The sequence below is a fragment of the Chiloscyllium plagiosum genome, chromosome 36 (genome assembly GCF_004010195.1).
Source record: "Chiloscyllium plagiosum isolate BGI_BamShark_2017 chromosome 36, ASM401019v2, whole genome shotgun sequence".
In the NCBI taxonomy this organism is placed as follows: Eukaryota; Metazoa; Chordata; class Chondrichthyes; order Orectolobiformes; family Hemiscylliidae; genus Chiloscyllium; species Chiloscyllium plagiosum.
The window spans coordinates 35,297,255-35,316,266 of record NC_057745.1 but is presented as its reverse complement, the minus strand read 5'-3'; positions in this window follow the sequence as shown (position 1 = coordinate 35,316,266).

Sequence of the window (19,012 nt, the reverse complement as noted above, 5' to 3'; positions counted from 1 at the left end):
GCAAATGGAGGCTAGATTAACTTAGGATTTCTGGTCAGCATGGATGAAATGTTTGTTTCCGTGCTGTCAAATAAATTCACTCATGAACATCAAAAACAACAGTGGTACTTGCCCTGCATTTTGGAATATCACTGCACAACTGCATCTCTGTTTTGTATCAAGTAGTCAATATTTTACCAATACTGCAATTGTCACTTTTGTCACAGGATATCCATTTTGTTCCCAAATCTATTCTGCAGCACTTTTTAAACAAGTTTTGATAAATTACATTGTTCTGATCATTGTAGAGGATTTGTTTTATTCTATCTTATGTTCATTTCTTTTCCATAATAAAATTCTCTTTATAGTTAAATTTGAAACTGCACCTTACATATTTGTCAGTCAAATACCATCTCACATTGGCCCAAAAGAATGACCTATCAAGCCCAATTTCATTATAGTAATATCATTTGGAGTCATACTGCAGTTTGTTGATATAGTGTATGTAAAATAAAATTCTAATCAACCTGTTCAGTGATGTTATTGCACATCTCTGGAACAAGTGGGACTTGAACACGGATCTACATTATGCTGATCTGTGATCAATCATATGGTCTCAATTATTTAATTACTATATTAATGACTTGGAGGAGGAGGAACAGTATAAAGGCAAAAAGAGAAACCGCTTTTCTGCATCTCCCCTGTCAAGTCCCCTAAGAATCTTGTATGTTTCAATAAGTCATTTCTCATTCTTCTGAACTCCAATGAATATGGGCTTAGTAGCACATTTGTAAAATCATCATCCAATGAAGCAGAGTCAGTACTTCTTCATGAAAGGGAAATCGTGACTAATTTATTCCAAGGAATCTCAACCAGAGTAACCAGTGGTTGTCTTTTATTTCTAGTTATGAGTGTCATCAAGGGATCAGGAAAAAGTGCAGGAATATGGTCATAAAGAGTCACACAGCATAGCAACAGGCCGTTCGGCTCACCACGGCAATGCCAAAAAACAAACACCAAACCATATTAATCCCATTTAAAACTTGAATTGATCCATAGCTCACTGTGCCCTGGCATTTTAAGTGCTCATCCAAATGCTTCTTAAATGTTGCAAGAATACCTGCCTTCACCACTCTTTCAGACAACATGTTCCATATTTCTACCATGCTCTGGGTGAAAAAATCATTTCTCATACCTCATGTAAACCATTTGCCCTCTGGTCTTAAACATGTCTGCCATGGGAAAAAGATTCTCACTCTCTATCTACTCTATCCACTTATCTTAAAATTTTGTATGTCTCAATCAAATTGCGCCACAGCTTCCTCTGCTTCAAGGCAATCAAACCCAGCCTATCCAGTCTCTCCTCATGACAGAGACTTTCCATCCCAGGCAATATCTCAGTGAATCTCATCTGCAACTTCTCCAGTGCAATCATGTTGTTCCAATTGTGAGGCAACCAGAACTTCACGCAGTATTCAATCTGTGACCTAACCAATGTTTTATAAAGTTGTAACCAGGCTTATTTACTCCTATATTCTACAACCCGACTAATGAAGGCAAGCATCTCATATGCCTTCTTTACCAACCTGTCTATCTGTGCATATCATGATCAGCCATGATCTAAAATGGAGGAGCAAGCTTGAGGGGCTGAATAGATTACACGTTCAAGGTTCACCATTTCAAACCCATATGCTCCCAGCATTAACCTGGGGTTCCGGAGAACTAGTCCCGTGACATTAGCACTAAGATACCAGCCCCTCTTTATGAAATAGTTACCAAGTACTCCCACTCTCCCAGTTATCTCCCAAAGCCCTGCAATGAATGTTTTGTTTTATTGGTACATAACAACATAGGAATAGGAGTAGGCCATTCTGCCCTTGAGCCTATTCCATTAATCATAGCTGATCTGTGGCCTAACTCCATATAGCTGCCTTAGCTCATATACTTTAATACCTTTGCTTAGCAAATATTAATCAGTCTCAAATTTAAAATTAACAACTGATGCTGCATCCTTTGTGTATTTCCTAACATCTCTCCTCAGTGGTCTGGGCCACATTCACAGACAATGCCCCTAGTTCTAGAATCCCCAAACAGTGGAAATAGTTTATCTTTATCTACCCTGCCTTTTCCTTGAAGACATCAATTAGATCACCCCTTAACCATCTAAATTTGAGAAAAAAACATATCAAATTTATATAATCACTCGCTAATTAAAATATTCACTCAAATCACTCCCCAACCCCCAAACTTTATTTTGCCGATTATCTGGAATCTGTGCTCACAGACAATAAGCCACCGTTAATGGCTGTGTGCGAGTGCGTAATTTATATTGGACAGAGATTCATCTCTATTAGAGACAGGGATAACTTTTGTATTGGATGTTGCATTTTCTGTATGGGATAATCACACTTTCTCAATAGGACACGGTCACGGATCTTCCCTCCCTTCACGTAAGTATTTCCTAAAGAATGTGATGATCCCGTAACTACTGCCTTGAGATTCTAATTCCTAATATATTTAAGAAAACATTTGAAATTAAGTTGTAGGATCAGATGGGCCAATGGGCAGAGAGAGTTTAATTTAGATAAATGTGAAGTGCTGCATTTTGGAAAGGCAAATTTAAATGCAACGTCCTGGAGAGTGTTGTTGAACAAAAACACCTTGGAGTGCAGGTTCATAGTTCCTTGAAAGTGGAGTCACAGGTAGATAGGATAGTGAAGAAGGTGTTTGGTATGTTTTCCTTTATTGGTCAGTGCATTGAGTATAGGAGTTGGGAGGTCAGGTTGAGGCTGTACAGAACATTGGTTAGGCATGCCATTCTGATCTCCTTGCTATAGGAAGGATATTGTCAAACTTCAAAAGGTTCAGAGAAGATTTACAAGGATTTTGTCAGGTTGGAGGGTTTGAGCTATAGGGAGAGGCTGAATAGGCTAGGGCTATTGTGTCTAAAGCACTGGAAGCTGAGGGGTGATCTTAGAGAAATTATAAAATTATGGCGGGCATAGAAAGGGTGAATAGCAAAGATTTTTTTCCCCAGGGTAGCAGAGTCCAAAACTAGAGAGCAAAGGTTTAATGTGAAAGGGGAAAGATTTAATAGGGACCTAAGGCACAATATATTCATGCAGAGGGTGGTGCCTAAATGGAATAAGCTATCAGAGGAAGAGATGGAGGCTGGTACAATTACAACATTTAAAAGGCATCTGGATGGGTGTATGAACAGGGAGAGATAGGGATCAAATGTTGACAAATAGGACTAGCTTAATTTAGGATATCTGGTTGGCATGGATGAGTTGGACCAAAGGATCTGTTTCCTTGTTGTAAATCACTATGACTCAAAATGTTCTTACAAACAATTAAACATTTTCTCCCTCGTCACTAAAGCACACTTGTTTTTTCATTTATTAACCTATAAATCACCCATGTTTCCAATTGATTAAAGTTCATTAAGGGCAATGCAGTCCATAAAAAATGAGGGAGAGTTTGGAGAGAGGGAAGGGACTAAATCAAAATGGAGTTTGAAGGGCAAATAAAGCACTGTATCCCCAGAGGTGCCCACCTCTCTCTAAAGGCATCAACAGCATTGATGGACACCACTCCAAGAATTCCTAGCACAAATGCAGTTGCAGAAGAGGGGCAGATAGTGAGCCGAAATTACCCCTCTCCACAGCCGGCTGGCTGGCCGGGTCCAGGAACAGACCCACAAGGAGGTCGCTCTGATCTGCCCATACCCCTCTGCACCAAATGTCCAAAGGTCAGGAGTGTAGGGCTGAAGTGCAATGAAAAGCACAATGAAAGATGTCTCAAATAACTAAAGAAGTAGTGCAGGCACCCACAATTAATTTATACACAGTTCATGGACTCCACAGTGGTGCAAAATAGATAGTTGGGCTGGGATTCCGTTAACTGCTGCAATCTGCGATTATATGGAACTGCTGCATACAACACCCTCTACCACTGGAGAAATGTATTCTGCCATCACCCACAAATACTCTCACTCTACTTGTGAAATTGTGCTGCCTGGTCCTGGACACTCCTTAGCAGAGAAAATAACTTCTCTTTATCTAACCCATGAACTGCAGTAATCATATTGAACAGTTCAATTAGATCACTACTTAAAGGAATAAAAAACTGGGCCTATTCAATCTGGCCTCATAATTTCACTATTTAACCCCAGAGGCTGTCAGCCTCTGCTAAACTTCTCACGAGTAGAAAATAACTTTTACAGGGATGTTATTTATGATTCTGAGTGTGTAGGTCTGTTGTGTGCTCACTGTAATCTTTGAGCTGTACTCAGGCTCCATCTAATTTACAAAGAATGGGCCCACCCTGCCATCACTGACACTAATGACTGATCTGATCCAACTGCAGCTGTACTGGTCTGTTTGTCCGGCCCAGATAACTATCCTTGGGGCTCCAGCCCTTAAACAATGAACCTTTTCAGCCATTTCCGAGAATAAAGTGGCTTCACTCATTCCAAAGCAGCCCTCAGTGAGGTTTTCCCGAATGCCAATATAACCAGCCCAGTATGTCGTTTGAAGTAGATACTTTCCCTGGTAAAGAACAGGTTCAGCTAGGAGGGAGTAACCTGGTGCAGGTAATGTCCTGTTAATTGGTATTAATATTTGATTGAAGGTCTTTCAAATAATCCACTTCTCAAATTCAGACCAATTTAATACCTTCAAAAGAGACATGAAATGTTTAATTTCTTTAAAAATGCAACCTGGCAGAATTCTCAAATAAACCCATTCCACCCTCTGAGGACAAACTGCCCCTTCCTCTCAACTTCCAAAAAGATCTGGATGTCAGTTCCGATCTGAATATTGAAAAGCAAGCATTGTTCTGTCAAGCCTTACTTGATGAAAGGTCTCACCACTTGAAATAACTGAGTTTTAAATTATTGCAAGTGCCACGTCCAGAATATAATCATCAGAAATTTCTAAAATTCAAAGAGACATATTTAAATGTTGGGTTCTTCAGTAAAGTGTATTCAGACAAGTTAGAAAGACACTTAATATGCCAGTGGAAATTGTTTTCCTTGACCATTTTGTTTTCAGGAAGTGATTCATTAACTTCCCTCAGTAACCAGTGAACATCTTAGAACCAGTCTGTTTGGTAATCTCTGATCTTAAATGCTTTGTTCACAGTAGTCTGAGGCCTCTCCTTCCAGCTCAGAGCAAAGAAGCCTGGAAAGAAATGCAGCATGGTGCCAGGTATTTATCCTGACAGGAGAGCAGACCCATGCATTGTGGACACAATTTTTAAATTTAAGGAGACGTGGTACTGAACAAACAAGATAGAGTTCAACTTCCCTCTGTGAGACAGGCCATAAAATAAGCCTCTGTTCAGAATGCTGTGATGCACAAGGGGAATTCACGGTAGCTTCTATTGTAAGCGATGTCAGTTCTGTAGTGGCTATTAATCTCTTACCTTTGTCCTTTCACTATTAATGATACAAATATACAGGAGTCTGCATAATGTTCAGCATCATTTGTAACTCCTCAGGTACCAAATGCAGCAAGATAATAATATTCAGGTTTGGGTAAACAAGTGGCAAATAACATTTGTGCTAAACAAATACCAAGCAATGACTGTCTCTAACAAGAGAGAGTCTAACCATTGCCCCTTGTCATTACCATCTCTGAATCCACCACTATCAACATCCTGGGGTTACCATTCACTAGAAACTGAACTGGACCAGCCATATAAATTTAGATCTGGCAGCACAGCTCTGAAGAAGTCATACCAGACTCAAATGCTAAACCTATTTCTCTCGACACAGATGTGCCAGGCTTGCTGAGCTTCTCTAGCATTTTCTGTACTTGTTTCAGATTTCCAGCATCCATAATGTTTTGCTTCTATTCCACACAAGTACTATGGTTACAAGAACAAGTCAGAGGTTAGGAATCCTGCAGCAAGTAACTCACCTCCCGACTCTGCAAAGTCTGCTACCATCCAAAAGCCTCGAGTCAGGAGTTTGATGAATATCTGGAATCCATTTGCCTGGATAAGGGTAACTCTAACAACTCTCAGGAAGCTTGATATCATCCAGGACAAAGCTCAGCTTGATTGGCACCACACGAACAAACATCCACCACCAACATGCAGTACCAGCAGTGTGTACAATCTACAAGATGCACTGCAGAAATTCAATAAGACCCCCTAATCAGCACCTTTCAAAGCCTCAAACTTCTACCTGTAGGAAGACAAGGGCAGCGAATACTCCCATGGGAACACCACCACCAGCAGGAGCCATTCCTGCTCTTCAAGCCTGTTTTGAGCGCACTGACTGGCTCAGGGACGTGGCAACCGATGGTGATTCCATCAACTTAGAGGAGTACACGGTGTCGGTGATTTGCTACATTAGCAAGTGTATTGGCATCACCATGTCCGAGACCATCACTTCTCACCTCAACCAGAAGCCTTGGATGACCACAAAGGCGTGTACGCTACTGAGGCCCTGTGATTCTGCCTTCAGAGCAGATGACAAGGGAGCCCTAACAACAGCGAGGGTCAACCTGACCCGGGCCATCAAAGAGGCAAAGCGTGCACATGCACAGAGAATACACAGCCACATTCAGGACAGCGGCGATACGCGGGGCATGTGGAAGGGCATCCAGGTCATCACCAACCACAGAACAGCATTGCCTGCTTGTGCTGATGATGCCTTCCTCCCAGATGACTTGAACAACTTCTATGTACAGGTTTGAGGCATGAAATGACATGACAGTGAAGAAGACCACCAGGTCTGAATGTGGACAAAACGAAAGAGATGGTTGTTGACCTCAGGAGGGCATGGAGTGACCACTTTTTGTTGGACATTGATGGCTCCACTGTGGAGACAGTGAAGACCACCACATTTCTCAGTGTCCACCTGGCAGAGAGTCGCACCCAGTCCCTCAACATCAGCTCCATAGCCAAGAAAGCCTGGCAATGTCTCTACTTTCTGCATAGGCTGAGGAAAGCACGCCCCTGCCCCCAATCCTCACCACAGTCTATAGAGGGTTCATTGAGAGTACCCTGAGCTGCTGCATCACTGCCTGGTTTGGGAATTGCACTGTCTTGGATTGTAAGACGGATAGTGAGGACAGCTGAGAGGGTCATCAGGGTCTCTCTTCCCTCCATTACAGACATTTACACCACACGCTGCATCCGAACGGCTAACAGCATTGTGGAAGACTCCACACACCCCTCACTCAAACTCTTCTCCCTCCTGCCATCTGGCAGAAGGTACCGGAGCATTCAGTCTTTCATGGCCAAGCTGTGCAACAGTTTTTTCCCCCGAGCCATCAAGTCCTTAACATTGTATGATCAGACTATACTCCCATCTGAAACACTTTGCATGACTTCACATTGCTGCTAGAGCAATGTTTTATGAATTATCATGCTTTTATTACACTGTAATTTGTACACCACTGTGCCTATTATCCTGACGTATCAGGAATTACTGTGCTGGCTTGCGTGTTTTGCACTTCTCATGCACTTTATGCCATCCTGTATATGATCTTGTAGTTTGTGCTGTCCATGTAGCACCTTGGTCCTGGAGGAACGCTGTCTCGTTTTTACTGTATCAGTTGTATATGGTAGAAATGACAAATAAAGCTACTCTTGACATTGGGTCATAATCCTGAAATTTCCTCCATAACAGCATTGTGGGTCAACCTTCAGCATGTGGACTGTAGACTGTAGCAGGTCAAGAAACTCAAGTTATCTTGAGAATGTGACATAAAAGGAGTTCTGAGATTTAAATATTAATGAACTGAAACCTGTAACCCATTCTAAAGATGAAAAGCTTAACAACAATCAAGGTTTATTTTACTTGCATGACAGTGTAATCTTTTGCTATAAATTCTGTTTCTTAGAACATAGAACATTACAGCGCAGTACAGACCCTTCAGTTGTGCCGATCTGTGGAACCAATCTGAAGCTTATCTATCCTACACTGCTCCATTTTCATCCATAGGTTTATCCAATGTCCATTTAAATGGCAGTAAACTTGGCAGGTCTACTACTGTTTAGATCTGACTGGTGCTGGAAAAGCACAGCAGGTCAGGCAGCATTGGATGAACAGGAAAATCGACATTTCAGGCAAAAGCCCTCCCTGATGAAGGGCTTATGTCCAAAACGTCGATTCTCCTGTTCCTTGGATGCTGCCTGACTTGCTGCGCTTTTCCAGCAACACATTTTCAGCTCAATTAAGTCACCTCTCAACCTTCTTCCTTCTAATGAAAACAGCTCCACGTCCCTCAGCCTTTCCTCATGAGACCTTCCCTCTGAACCCTTTCCAAAGCTTCCACATCCTTCCTATAATGCAATGACCAGAACTGCATGCAATACTCCAACTGCAGCTGCACCAGAGTCTTGTGATCCTGCTTCACAACCACCTGAAGAAGGAGCAGTACTCTGAAAGCTATTGCTTCCAAATATACCTGTTGGATTATAACCTGATGTTGTGTGATTTTTAACTTTTTTAACTCCCAGTCCAACACTGGCTCCTCCACATTGCAGTTCAAGAAGGCAGCTCACTAACACTTTCACAAAGGCAACTAGGGCTGGGTAATAAATGCCAGTCAGCCAGCGATGCCCATGTCCGTGGATGTGTTTTTAGTAAAGTCAACAGTACGATTTCAAATATTTCATATACTGTGTACTAAAATGTTATCTTTTAAAAGAATAGGGAATGATGTAAATATTGCGGAACACACATCTCAGGAAATAGGTCAGGGTGAACAATGGCTTGGGCCTCCCTCACTGTCAAGTGGAGGCAGGGAAAAAGTCATTGAGAAAGCTGGCAGAGTCCCCACACCTAGAGAAATAAGACTGGAAAGGATAGCATGGTGAGTGAACAAGTGGAACACTGGAACCATCAACACACAGTGCCCTGTGGCTTAATTCTGAATGGAAGTTGTATCAATTATTTCATCTGTGAATGTGTGAAAGTAACCGCCAACTGTGTCACAGTTTGATGGTCCATTTGAGTTTAACAGATAACAACACTGGATTACTCTGATCTTTGTGAATTCCTTTGTAGAGAATCATGTTTTTTTTTTGTCATACTTCTACTTCTTCTGTTTAAACTCACTGTCAGAAAGTTTAACTCTGATTTCAAGTTATTTAAGAAGTAACTTATTAGCAGCAGACACAGTGGAACATATCCAGTCACATCAGTTTAACCAACAAACTGCTCGACTTTTCAATAAGAGTCTTTTTCATTATCTCTCTCTTCTATCTTATTCCATCACGAGTGCACATGCCTGCATCTGACAGCTCTGAAATCTAGGACTTTGAAGTTATAAAAGATATTTTCTCTTAGGTAATTTTCACATTTTCAAGCACTTGCTCCAGTGCGAGATAGTTCGATCTGTCATGATTTGGCAGAAGATTGAGAGACTGCCAGGCTCACTTTGCATTCAGAGATCAGAACAAATGAGCAATTTATCAAAGAATGAAGTCAGTACAAAAGACTTCAGGTTCAGAGTCTATCAGCAGATAATGAGAAAATCTTTCAGGGGAACCTCCCTCTCCCCACTTCACAAAGCAAAATTTTGTTCACTGGTTTAAAGTTGGCAGGTAAATGTTCAGACCACTTATTTTTAACAGAACAATATAACAAAATCATTCTGCAACTATCACCCAGATCCATTTAATTGACCCTTCATTTTTGTCATAGAAATCTGAAATCACCTACAGACTATTTCATGAGATTTTCTTTTGCATTTATTAAAGATAGTAATATTTATCAAAGTTAACAACTGTCCTGCCTAAATAAAGATCAAATCAGTAATTTCTGGATTCCAAAGGAAGCCACATCTCCCAACAGCATTTCTTTTCTCTTTCACAAGACCTGGGCCTCACTGTCAAGACCCTGGACTGAGTCACTTGCTGGACCTATTCAGAGAGCAATGTCACATTCTTGGTTGTCTGACCTGGGTAAGGATGAAGGCACCCTTCCCTAGATCACATAAATGAAGCAGAGAGGTTTTTAGACCAATCGATGATAGTTCAATCCAAAGAAGAGGCATATCAGATTTAAACATTTACTCAGCTTCACCCTTCACAGATATTACCAGATTTGCAGAGTTTCTCCAGCACTTTGTTTTTATTTATAATTGATGATAGTTTCCTGGTCACTATAACTGATTAGATTTCTGTTCCAGGTTTATTAATTAAGATTTGAACCCATGATCCCAGCTTACTTATATTATCTTTGCATTACCATCTCCCCCATAGACAGTAGATGAGCTGAATGGCCGGCAATTCTCTTTCTCTTGTTGATGATGCGAGTGGGAGGTCCTTTGTTCAGGTGGATTATGTAAAAATGGACAACTCATTGCTTTTGATTCCAACTTCTTCTGAAGGAAGTCATTACTCACATCTAAGCCAATGAGTGCAGAGTCCCAGCTCAGTCCAATTCAGTTGAGATCACTGGGTACTGTGGAGCAGCTCAGACCAACCGTGTTTGAGTTTTTCTTTCTATGTATTGAGGACCACTGACTGCACAGCAACATTGTTCACTCTTTCATGGTTAACACCCTATTTTAGTTGACAAAGTTAAAAATCACACAACACCAGGATATAGCCCAACAGGTTTATTCGGAAGCACGAGCTTTTGGAGCGCTGTGCCTTCATCAGATGGTTGTCAGATGCTTCAACAGCTATTTTAGTGTAGCTCAGTTAACCACACTATTACACTGTATGTCTCCCAATATAGGCCAGATTGAGGAACAGATATGTAAGCAGCTCATGGAAGGAGGTAAAAACAACAGGATTGTTGTACTGGGTGAGTTAACTTTCCTAATATTGACTGGGATTCCCTTAGAACCACGGGCCTAGAAGAGACAGAATGTGTCAGGTGCGTCATAAAATCTCTACATGCAGAAAGAGGCCATCCAGTCCATCAAATCTGCACCAACTCTCCAAAGAGCAACCATACAGCCCCCACTCTATCCCCTTGGCTAATCCACCTAACCTGCATATTACAGGCCAATTTAGCATGGCCACTCCACTTAATCTGCATATCTTCGGACTCTGAGAGAAAACTGGAATACCCAGCAGAAACCCACATGGACACAAGCTCCACACAGACACTTGTCAGGGGCTGAATTGAACCTGGGTGTCTAGCACCTTGAGGCTGCAGTGCTAACTACTGAGCCACCCAGGTGGGTTTCTTGAAATGATATGTAGATATTCCATCTAGGAAAGGGGTCATATTAGAGTTTGAATCAGTGAATGAGCCTGTACAGGTTATTGACATTTCAGTGGGGGAGCACTTTAGGAGCAGTCATCACAATTCTGTAAGTTTTAAGATAGTTATGAAAAGATAAGACTGGTCCTCAGGTGAAAATGTTTAACTGGGAGAAGGTTAATTTCAGCATTATTATGCAGCAACTGGAGAAATTAGACTGGGGACAGCTATTTGATGCTAAATCCACATCTGACATATGGAAATCTTTGAAAGATCAACTGATCAGAGTTCAGAACCAGCATGTTCCTATGAAGATAAAAGATACGATGGCAAGGTTGCGAACACTGCATGACAAGAAATAGTGAAAGTTAAGTCAAAAAGGAAAAGGAAGCATATATAAGGTTCAGTAAACTGAAATTAGACATGCCCTTGAAGAATATAAAGGAAGTGGGAAAGAACTTAGTCAAGGAATTAGGAGGGCTAAAATAGGCCATTAACTTAGCAAATAGAAATAAGGAGAATCCCTAGGTATTATTAGCAGGACTTATACACTTAATGGTAAAGTCCTAGGGAGTGTTGCTGAATAAAGTGTAGGTTCATAGCTCCTTGAAAGTGGAGTAGCAGGTAGCTAGGATAGTGAAGAAGGCGTTTGGTATGCTTTCCTTTATTGGTCAGAGTATTGAGTACAGGAGTTGGGAGGTCATGTTGCGGCTGTACAGGACATTGGTTAGGCCACTGTTGGAATATTGCGTGCAATTCTGGTCTCCATCCTATCAGAAAGATGTTATGAAACTTGAAATGGTTCAGAAAAGATTTACAAAGATGTTGCCAGGGTTGGAGGATTTGACCTCATGGGAGAGGCTGAACAGGCTGGGACTGTTTTCCCTGGAGTGTCAGAGGGTGAGGGGTGACCTTATAGAGGTTTACAAAATCATGAGGGGTATAGATAGGATAAATAGACAAAGTCTTTTCCCTGGGGTGGGCGAGTCCAGAACTAGAGGGCATAGGTTTAGGGTGAGAGGGAAAGATATAAAAGAGACCTAAGCGACAACCTTTTCATGCAGAGGGTGGTACGTGTATGGAATGAGCTACCAGAGGAAGTGGTGAAGGCTGGTACAATTGCAACATTTAAAAGGCAACTGGATGGGTATATGAATAGGAAGAGTTTGGAGGGATATGGGCTGGGTGAGACTGGATTGGGTTGGGATATCTGGTCGGCATGGGCAAGTTGGACCGAAAGGTCTGTTTCCATGCTGTGCATTTCTATGACTGAATGACTTATATTAGGAAGAAGATGATAGCTAGGGAAAGGATGGATCCACTCAAGGACGAAGGAATTAATGAATGGAGCTAGGACAAGTGGGTGAGATCCTTAATAAGTAATTGCATTGGTTTTCAGTATGGGGAAAGACATGAATAATGGTAAAATAAGTGAGGGTCATGTTGATTTTCAGGGGCATATTGATATTAAGGAGAAGGTGATGTTGGGTGTCTTGAAAAACATTAAGGTAAATAACCCCCTAAGGATTGATAGGATCTAACCCAGCATGCTAAAGGAGGCAAGGGAGGAGATTGCTGGGGTCTTGCCAGAGATCTGTGTGTCCACTTTAGTCTTAGGCAAGGTTCCAGAAGACTGGATAATAACCAATGTTATTCCTTTGTTTAAGAAGGACAACAGGGATTGTCCAGGAAATCATAGGCCAGTGAGCCTTACATCAGTGCTGGGAAATAATTGGGGAAGTTTCTTACGGACAGGATGTGCTTGCATTTGCAAAAGGGTTGTCTTATTAGGGACAGTCAACATGGCTTTATGCAGGGACGGATAGTTTCACAAATTGGATTGAGTCTTTTGTGGATGTGATGAAGATGACTATTGAGGATAGGACAGTGGATGTTGTCTACATGGACTTTATTAAAGCATTTGACAAGATCATAGAGAGTCATAGAATCATACAATATAGAAACAGACCCTTCTGTCCAACTCATCCATGCTGACCAAGTTTCCCAAACTAAACTAGTCCCACTTGCCTGTTTTTGGCCCATATCTCTTTAAAACTTTCCCATTCATGTACAAATCCTAATGTCTTTTAAATATTGTAACGGCACCTGCATCTACTTCTTCCTCTGGCAATTTGTTCCACTGACAATTTCCCTCTGTGAGGGAAATTTGCCCTTCAGCACCCTTTTAAACCTTCCTCCTCTCATGTCAAAAATAGTTTTGAACTCCCCCACATTAAGGGAAAGACCTTTGCTATCCACCTTATCCAAGGTAGACAAGTAGGAGGCTGGAAGAACACAGCAAGCCTAGGAGCATCAAGAGGTGGAGTAGTCTCCTTACCCAAGCCCCTCATGATTTTATAAACCTCTATAAGGTCACCCCTCAGCCTCGTGTGCTACAGTGAAAGAAGTCTCAGCCTATCCAGCCTCTCCTTATAACTCAAACCTTCCAGTCCCAACAACACCCTGATAAATCTTTTCTGAACTCTCTCCAATTTAATAATATCCTTCCTACAGGGTGGCACAGTGGCACAGTGGTTAGCACTGCTGCCGCACAGTGCCACAGACCTGGGTTCAAGGCGACTGACTGTGTGGAGTTTGCACATTCTCCCCGTGTCTGCGTGGGTTTCCTCCAGCTGCTCCGGTTTCCTCCCACAGTCCAAAAATGTGCAGGTTAGGTGAATTAGCCATGTTAAATTGCCCGTAGTGTTGGGTGAAGGGGTAAATGTAGGGGTGGGTTGCGCTTCGGCAGGTCGGTGTGGACTTGTTGGGCCAAAGGGCCTGTTTCCACACTGTAAGTAACCTAATCTAATCTAATCTACAGCAGGGTGATGCTGGACACAGTACTCCAAAAGTGTTCTCGCCAACATCCTGTACAACCTTAACATGACATCCCAACTCCTGTACTCAATGGACTGAGCAGTGAAGGCAAGCATAATAAACGCCGGGTCGGTGTGGACTTGTTGGGCCGAAGGGCCTGTTTCCACACTGTAAAGTAATCTAATCTAATCTAATCTAATCTAAAACTCCTGTACTCAATGGACTGAGCAGTGAAGGCAAGCATAATAAACGCTTTCTTAACCACGCTGTCTTTCAAAGAACTATATACCTGTGCACCTAGGTCTCTCTGTTCATTTCCCAATGCCCTACATTAGCTGTATCATTCCTGCCCTTGTTCATTTCACCAAAATGCAACACCTCGCATTTATCAAAATGCGACTTGTCAGCTTATTGGCCCATTTGATCAAGATAACTTTGTAATCTTAGATAACTTTATTCACTGTCTCTCATGATAGGCTAGCACAGAAGATTTAGTCACAGTGAGTTGGTAAGTTGGATACAAAATTGGCTTGGTCATAGAAGACAGAGGGTAGTTGTGGAGGAGTGTTTTTCTAACTGGAGGTGTGTGAGCAGTGGTGTTCCACAAGGATCAGGGCTGGGATCTCTGCTGTTTGTAATATATGTAACATTTTGGATAAAAATGTAGGTGGGCTGATTAATAAGTTATTAGATGACATGAAAATTGGTTAAAAAGCACACTACCAGGTTATACTCCAACAGGTTTAGTTGGAAGCACTTCAGAATGCAGCTCCTTCGTCAGGTGATTGTGGAGAATAAGATTGTAAGACACAGAATTTATAGCAATGATGTAACTGAAAATAAATATTGAAAAAGACCTAGACTGTTTGTTAAGTCTCTCATCTTTTAGAATGACCATGTTGGTTTCAGTTCTTTCATATGTAAATCGCAAAACCTTTTTTAAAAGTTACATTCTCATGTGCACTTTAATAATTGGTGCCATGTTGGCCCAGATAAGGTATTGACGGTGATAATCCCTGTGAGGCTGTCTGTGCCACAATGGTCAGGTTGATTCTAATCTAAAAAAATGGATTTCTAGAGTCTTACTTGGATTCATGCAGTTTTTGAGTAAAGTAAAATGTAATTCTGCAAGCACAAATTCAACCCAAAAAGTTATATGTATATGTATGCATGTGTATGAGTATACGCAGGGGGGGGTGCAGTTATGAGAATCTGTGAGAGGGTGTGTGTATGTGTGTGAGTGCGAGTGTAAAGGGGTTTAAGTCTTTGAGAGGATGTGTGTGGGAGTGTATGTGTGAGTGTATGAGAGAGGGTCTGAGTGTGTGTGTGTCCATCTGTCTGTGTGTGTATATAGTGCAATAGGATCCCCTTAGTGTGACATGAGGCCATCCCCATGGGTACTGAACCTAAAGGTCTGAGGTCAAATGTCCTGGACCACTGAAGTGTTCTCCGACTGGGAGGGAACACTCCTGTCTGTAGATTGTTCTGCGGTGTCCATTCATCTGTTGCCATAGCCTCTGTTTGGTCTTGCCAATGTACCAAGCCTCAGGGCATGCAGCATATGAGACAGACATTGTTGGCTGAATTACATGAGTACCTGCCACGTACATGGTGGGAGGCATCCCCACACGTAATGGTGGTATCTGTGTCGACATTCTGACACATCGACTGTGCAAAGGTTGTATGGTATTGTGCTGAAAGCTGGGCAGTTATGAACAATGATCTGTTTGAGGTTTGTTTGGTCGTTTAAAGGCTAGAAATGCAGATGTGGGGAAGATCTTGGCGAGGTGCTCATCCTCATTGATAATGTATTGCAGGCTGCGAAGAACATGGCGTAGTTTTTTGGCTCCTGGAATCGGTTGCAACTCGCGTCTGTCTCCTGAGGAGGTCATTACGGTTCCTCACTGTGGTACGTTGGAACTGGCGGTTGATGAGTTGAGCATCGTACCCCGTTCTTACGAGGGCATCCCTGAGTACTTCCAAGTGCCCATCACGTTCCTCCTCACCTGAACAGATCCTGTGTGTGCGTAAGGCTTGTCCATAGAGGATGGCTGTTTTAATATGTTTCAGGTGGAAGCTGGAGAAGTGTAGAATCGTGAATTTATCCGTGGGTTTGCAGTAGAGTGAAGTGCTGAGGTGCCCATCCTTGATGGAGATGTATCTGTCCAAGAATGAGATAGATAGTGGAGAGTAATCCATGGTGAGTTTGATGGTGGAATGAAACTTGTTGATATCACTATGTAGTTTTTTTCAGTGACTTCTCTCTATGGGTCTAGAGGAAGAAAATGTCGTCAATGTATCTGGTGTATAGTGTTGGTTGGAGGTCCTGTGTAGAGAAGAAGTCTTGTTTGAACCTATGCATGAGCATGTTGTCATATTGGGGTGCAAATTTGGTCCACCTGGCTGTTCCATGTGAAGTCATGTGAAGATCCAGTGGTAAAGAAGGCATACAGCATATTTGCCTTCATTGATCAGGCATTGAGGATAAAAGTTAGCAAGTCATGTTGCAGCTGTAAAAGACTTCAGTTAGGCCACATCTGGATTATAGTGCGCATTTGTGATTGCCATGCTGGAGGAAGGATGTGGAGGCTTTGGAGTGGTTCAAACAGGTTTACCAGGGTACTGCTGGATTGGAGTGTATTAGATATAAGGAGACGTTTGAACAAACTTGTATTGTTTTCACTAGAGCATCGGAGACTGAGGGGATGATCTGTTAGAAGAATATAAAATTATGAGAGGTACAGTAGGGTGGATAGTCAGAGTTTTTTCTCTCCGGATGGAAACATCAAATTCTAAGGGCATAGGTTTAAGGTGAAAGGATGGAAGTTTAAAGGAGATATGCCAGGAAAGTTGTTTATACAGAGGGTGGTAGGTGCCTGGAACGTGCTGCCAGGGGAGGTGCTAGAATCAGATATAATAGCAAAGTTTAAGAGGCATTTGGACAGTTAAATGAACGGGCAATATAGAGAAATACGGACCTTGTACAAGCGGATGGGATTCATTTAGAATGGCAGACACTGCAGTGCAGTACTAAGGGAATGCTACACTGTCGGACTTGCTATCTTTTGAATGACATGTTAAGATTCCAAGGCACTATTTCTAAGCAAGGCAGTTATTTGGAAAAGCAGAGCCTAAGGTATCACTAGGCCACATTGTGTGATGTCTTCCAGCTAATGTGCGATATACCTTTAAGGGGCATGCTCATGATATCATCACTTCACACGACCTAATGGGATAACAGTCTCAGTCTCCATCGTAGGAGAAAGTGAGGACTGCAGATGCTGGAGACCAGAGCTGAAAATGTGTTGCTGGAAAAGCGCAGCAGGTCAGGCAGCATCCTAGGAGCAGGAGAATCGACGTTTCGGGCATGAGCCCTTCTTCCTGAAGAAGGGCTCATGCCCGAAACGTCGATTCTCCTGCTCCTTGGATACTGCCTGCCCTGCTGCGCTTTTCCAGCAACACATTTTCAGCTCAGTCTCCATCGTACTGAGCTCTGACCTTGGCAGCATGACGTGCTGAGGGAACTGTGCATGTGAATTGCTCAGCTTGGGCCGAAGTACATAAGTACATTATGTGGAGACCAGGGCATTGAATTCTTCATTGCTCCATGGCTCCCAGCATACTGTTATACTGTGGGAGTTAACATGGGCTAGGAGCAGGCAGGTGGGACGAGTTTGGTTTGGGATTGTGATTGGCGTGGACTGGTTGGACCGAAGGGTCTGTTTCTGTGCTGAGTGATTCTATGACTCTGTGAGTATCACAGTGTGATGTCACCAGATCATTACACCATGTCATGTCACAGATGGGTGACAATGAGGTCACTCCAATCAGACCTTATGGAATAGTGTAGTTAGATGGGCTTCAGATAGATTCCACAGGTCGGTGCAACATCAAGGGCCGAAGGGCCTGTACTGCACTGTAATGTTCTATGTTCTATATGTTCTATTTTTCCACCACCTCCAAACAGACCCTACCACCAGGGATATATTTCCCTCCCCACCCCTTTCCGCCTTCCGCGAAGACCGTTCTCTCTGTTACTACCTGGTCAGGTCCACACCCCCCTACAACCCACCCTCCCATCCTGGCACCTTCCCCTGCCCCCGCAGGAATTGCAAAATCTGCACCCACAACTCCTCCCTCACCTCCATCCAAGGCCCTAAAGGAGCCTTCCACATCCATCAAAGTTTTACCTGCACATCCACCAATATCATTTATTGTATCCGTTGCTCCCGATGCGGTCTCCTCTACATTGGGGAGACTGGACGCCTCCTAGCAGAGCGCTTTAGGGAACATCTCCGAGACACCCGCACCAATCAACCACATCGCCCAGTGGCTCAACATTTCAACTCCCCCTCCCACTCTGCCGAGGACATGGAGGTCCTGGGCCTCCTCCACCGCCGCTCCCTCACCAACAGACGCCTGGAGGAAGAACGCCTACTCTATGCTACTTTCTCCCCACCCCCACCCTCCTCTCACTTATCTCTCCACCCTTCAGGCTCTCTGCCTTTATTCCTGGTGAAGGGCTTTTGCCCGAAACGTCAATTTTACTGCTCCTCGAATGCTGCCTGAACTGCTGTGCTCTTCCAGCACCACTTATCCAGAATATTTTTCCCTCAATCAACATTACAAAACCAATAGTCTAGTCATTGTCATACTGCTGTTGTGGAAGATTACTGTGCGTGAATTTGTTGTTGAGTTTCTTGCATTACAAAAGGGACCTCACTTCAAAAAAATTCATAGGCAGTGAAGTACTTTGAGACATTAATTCATTAATAAAAGCACTGCACAAATTCAAGATTTTCTTTGGAGTTTTGTACTAATCTATATTTTGTCCAACTCAAGACCTTTTTGTAATTCACTCAAGCAATGTTAGCATTGCTGGCTCGTCCAGCATTTATTACCCATCCTGACTGCTCTGGAGAAAGTAGTGATGAGCTGACTTCTTCAATTACTATAGTCCATTGGTTAAGGGACACCCATAATGCCCTTCTGGGGGGATGTTTGACCCAGCGACTCTGAAGGAACAGTGACGTA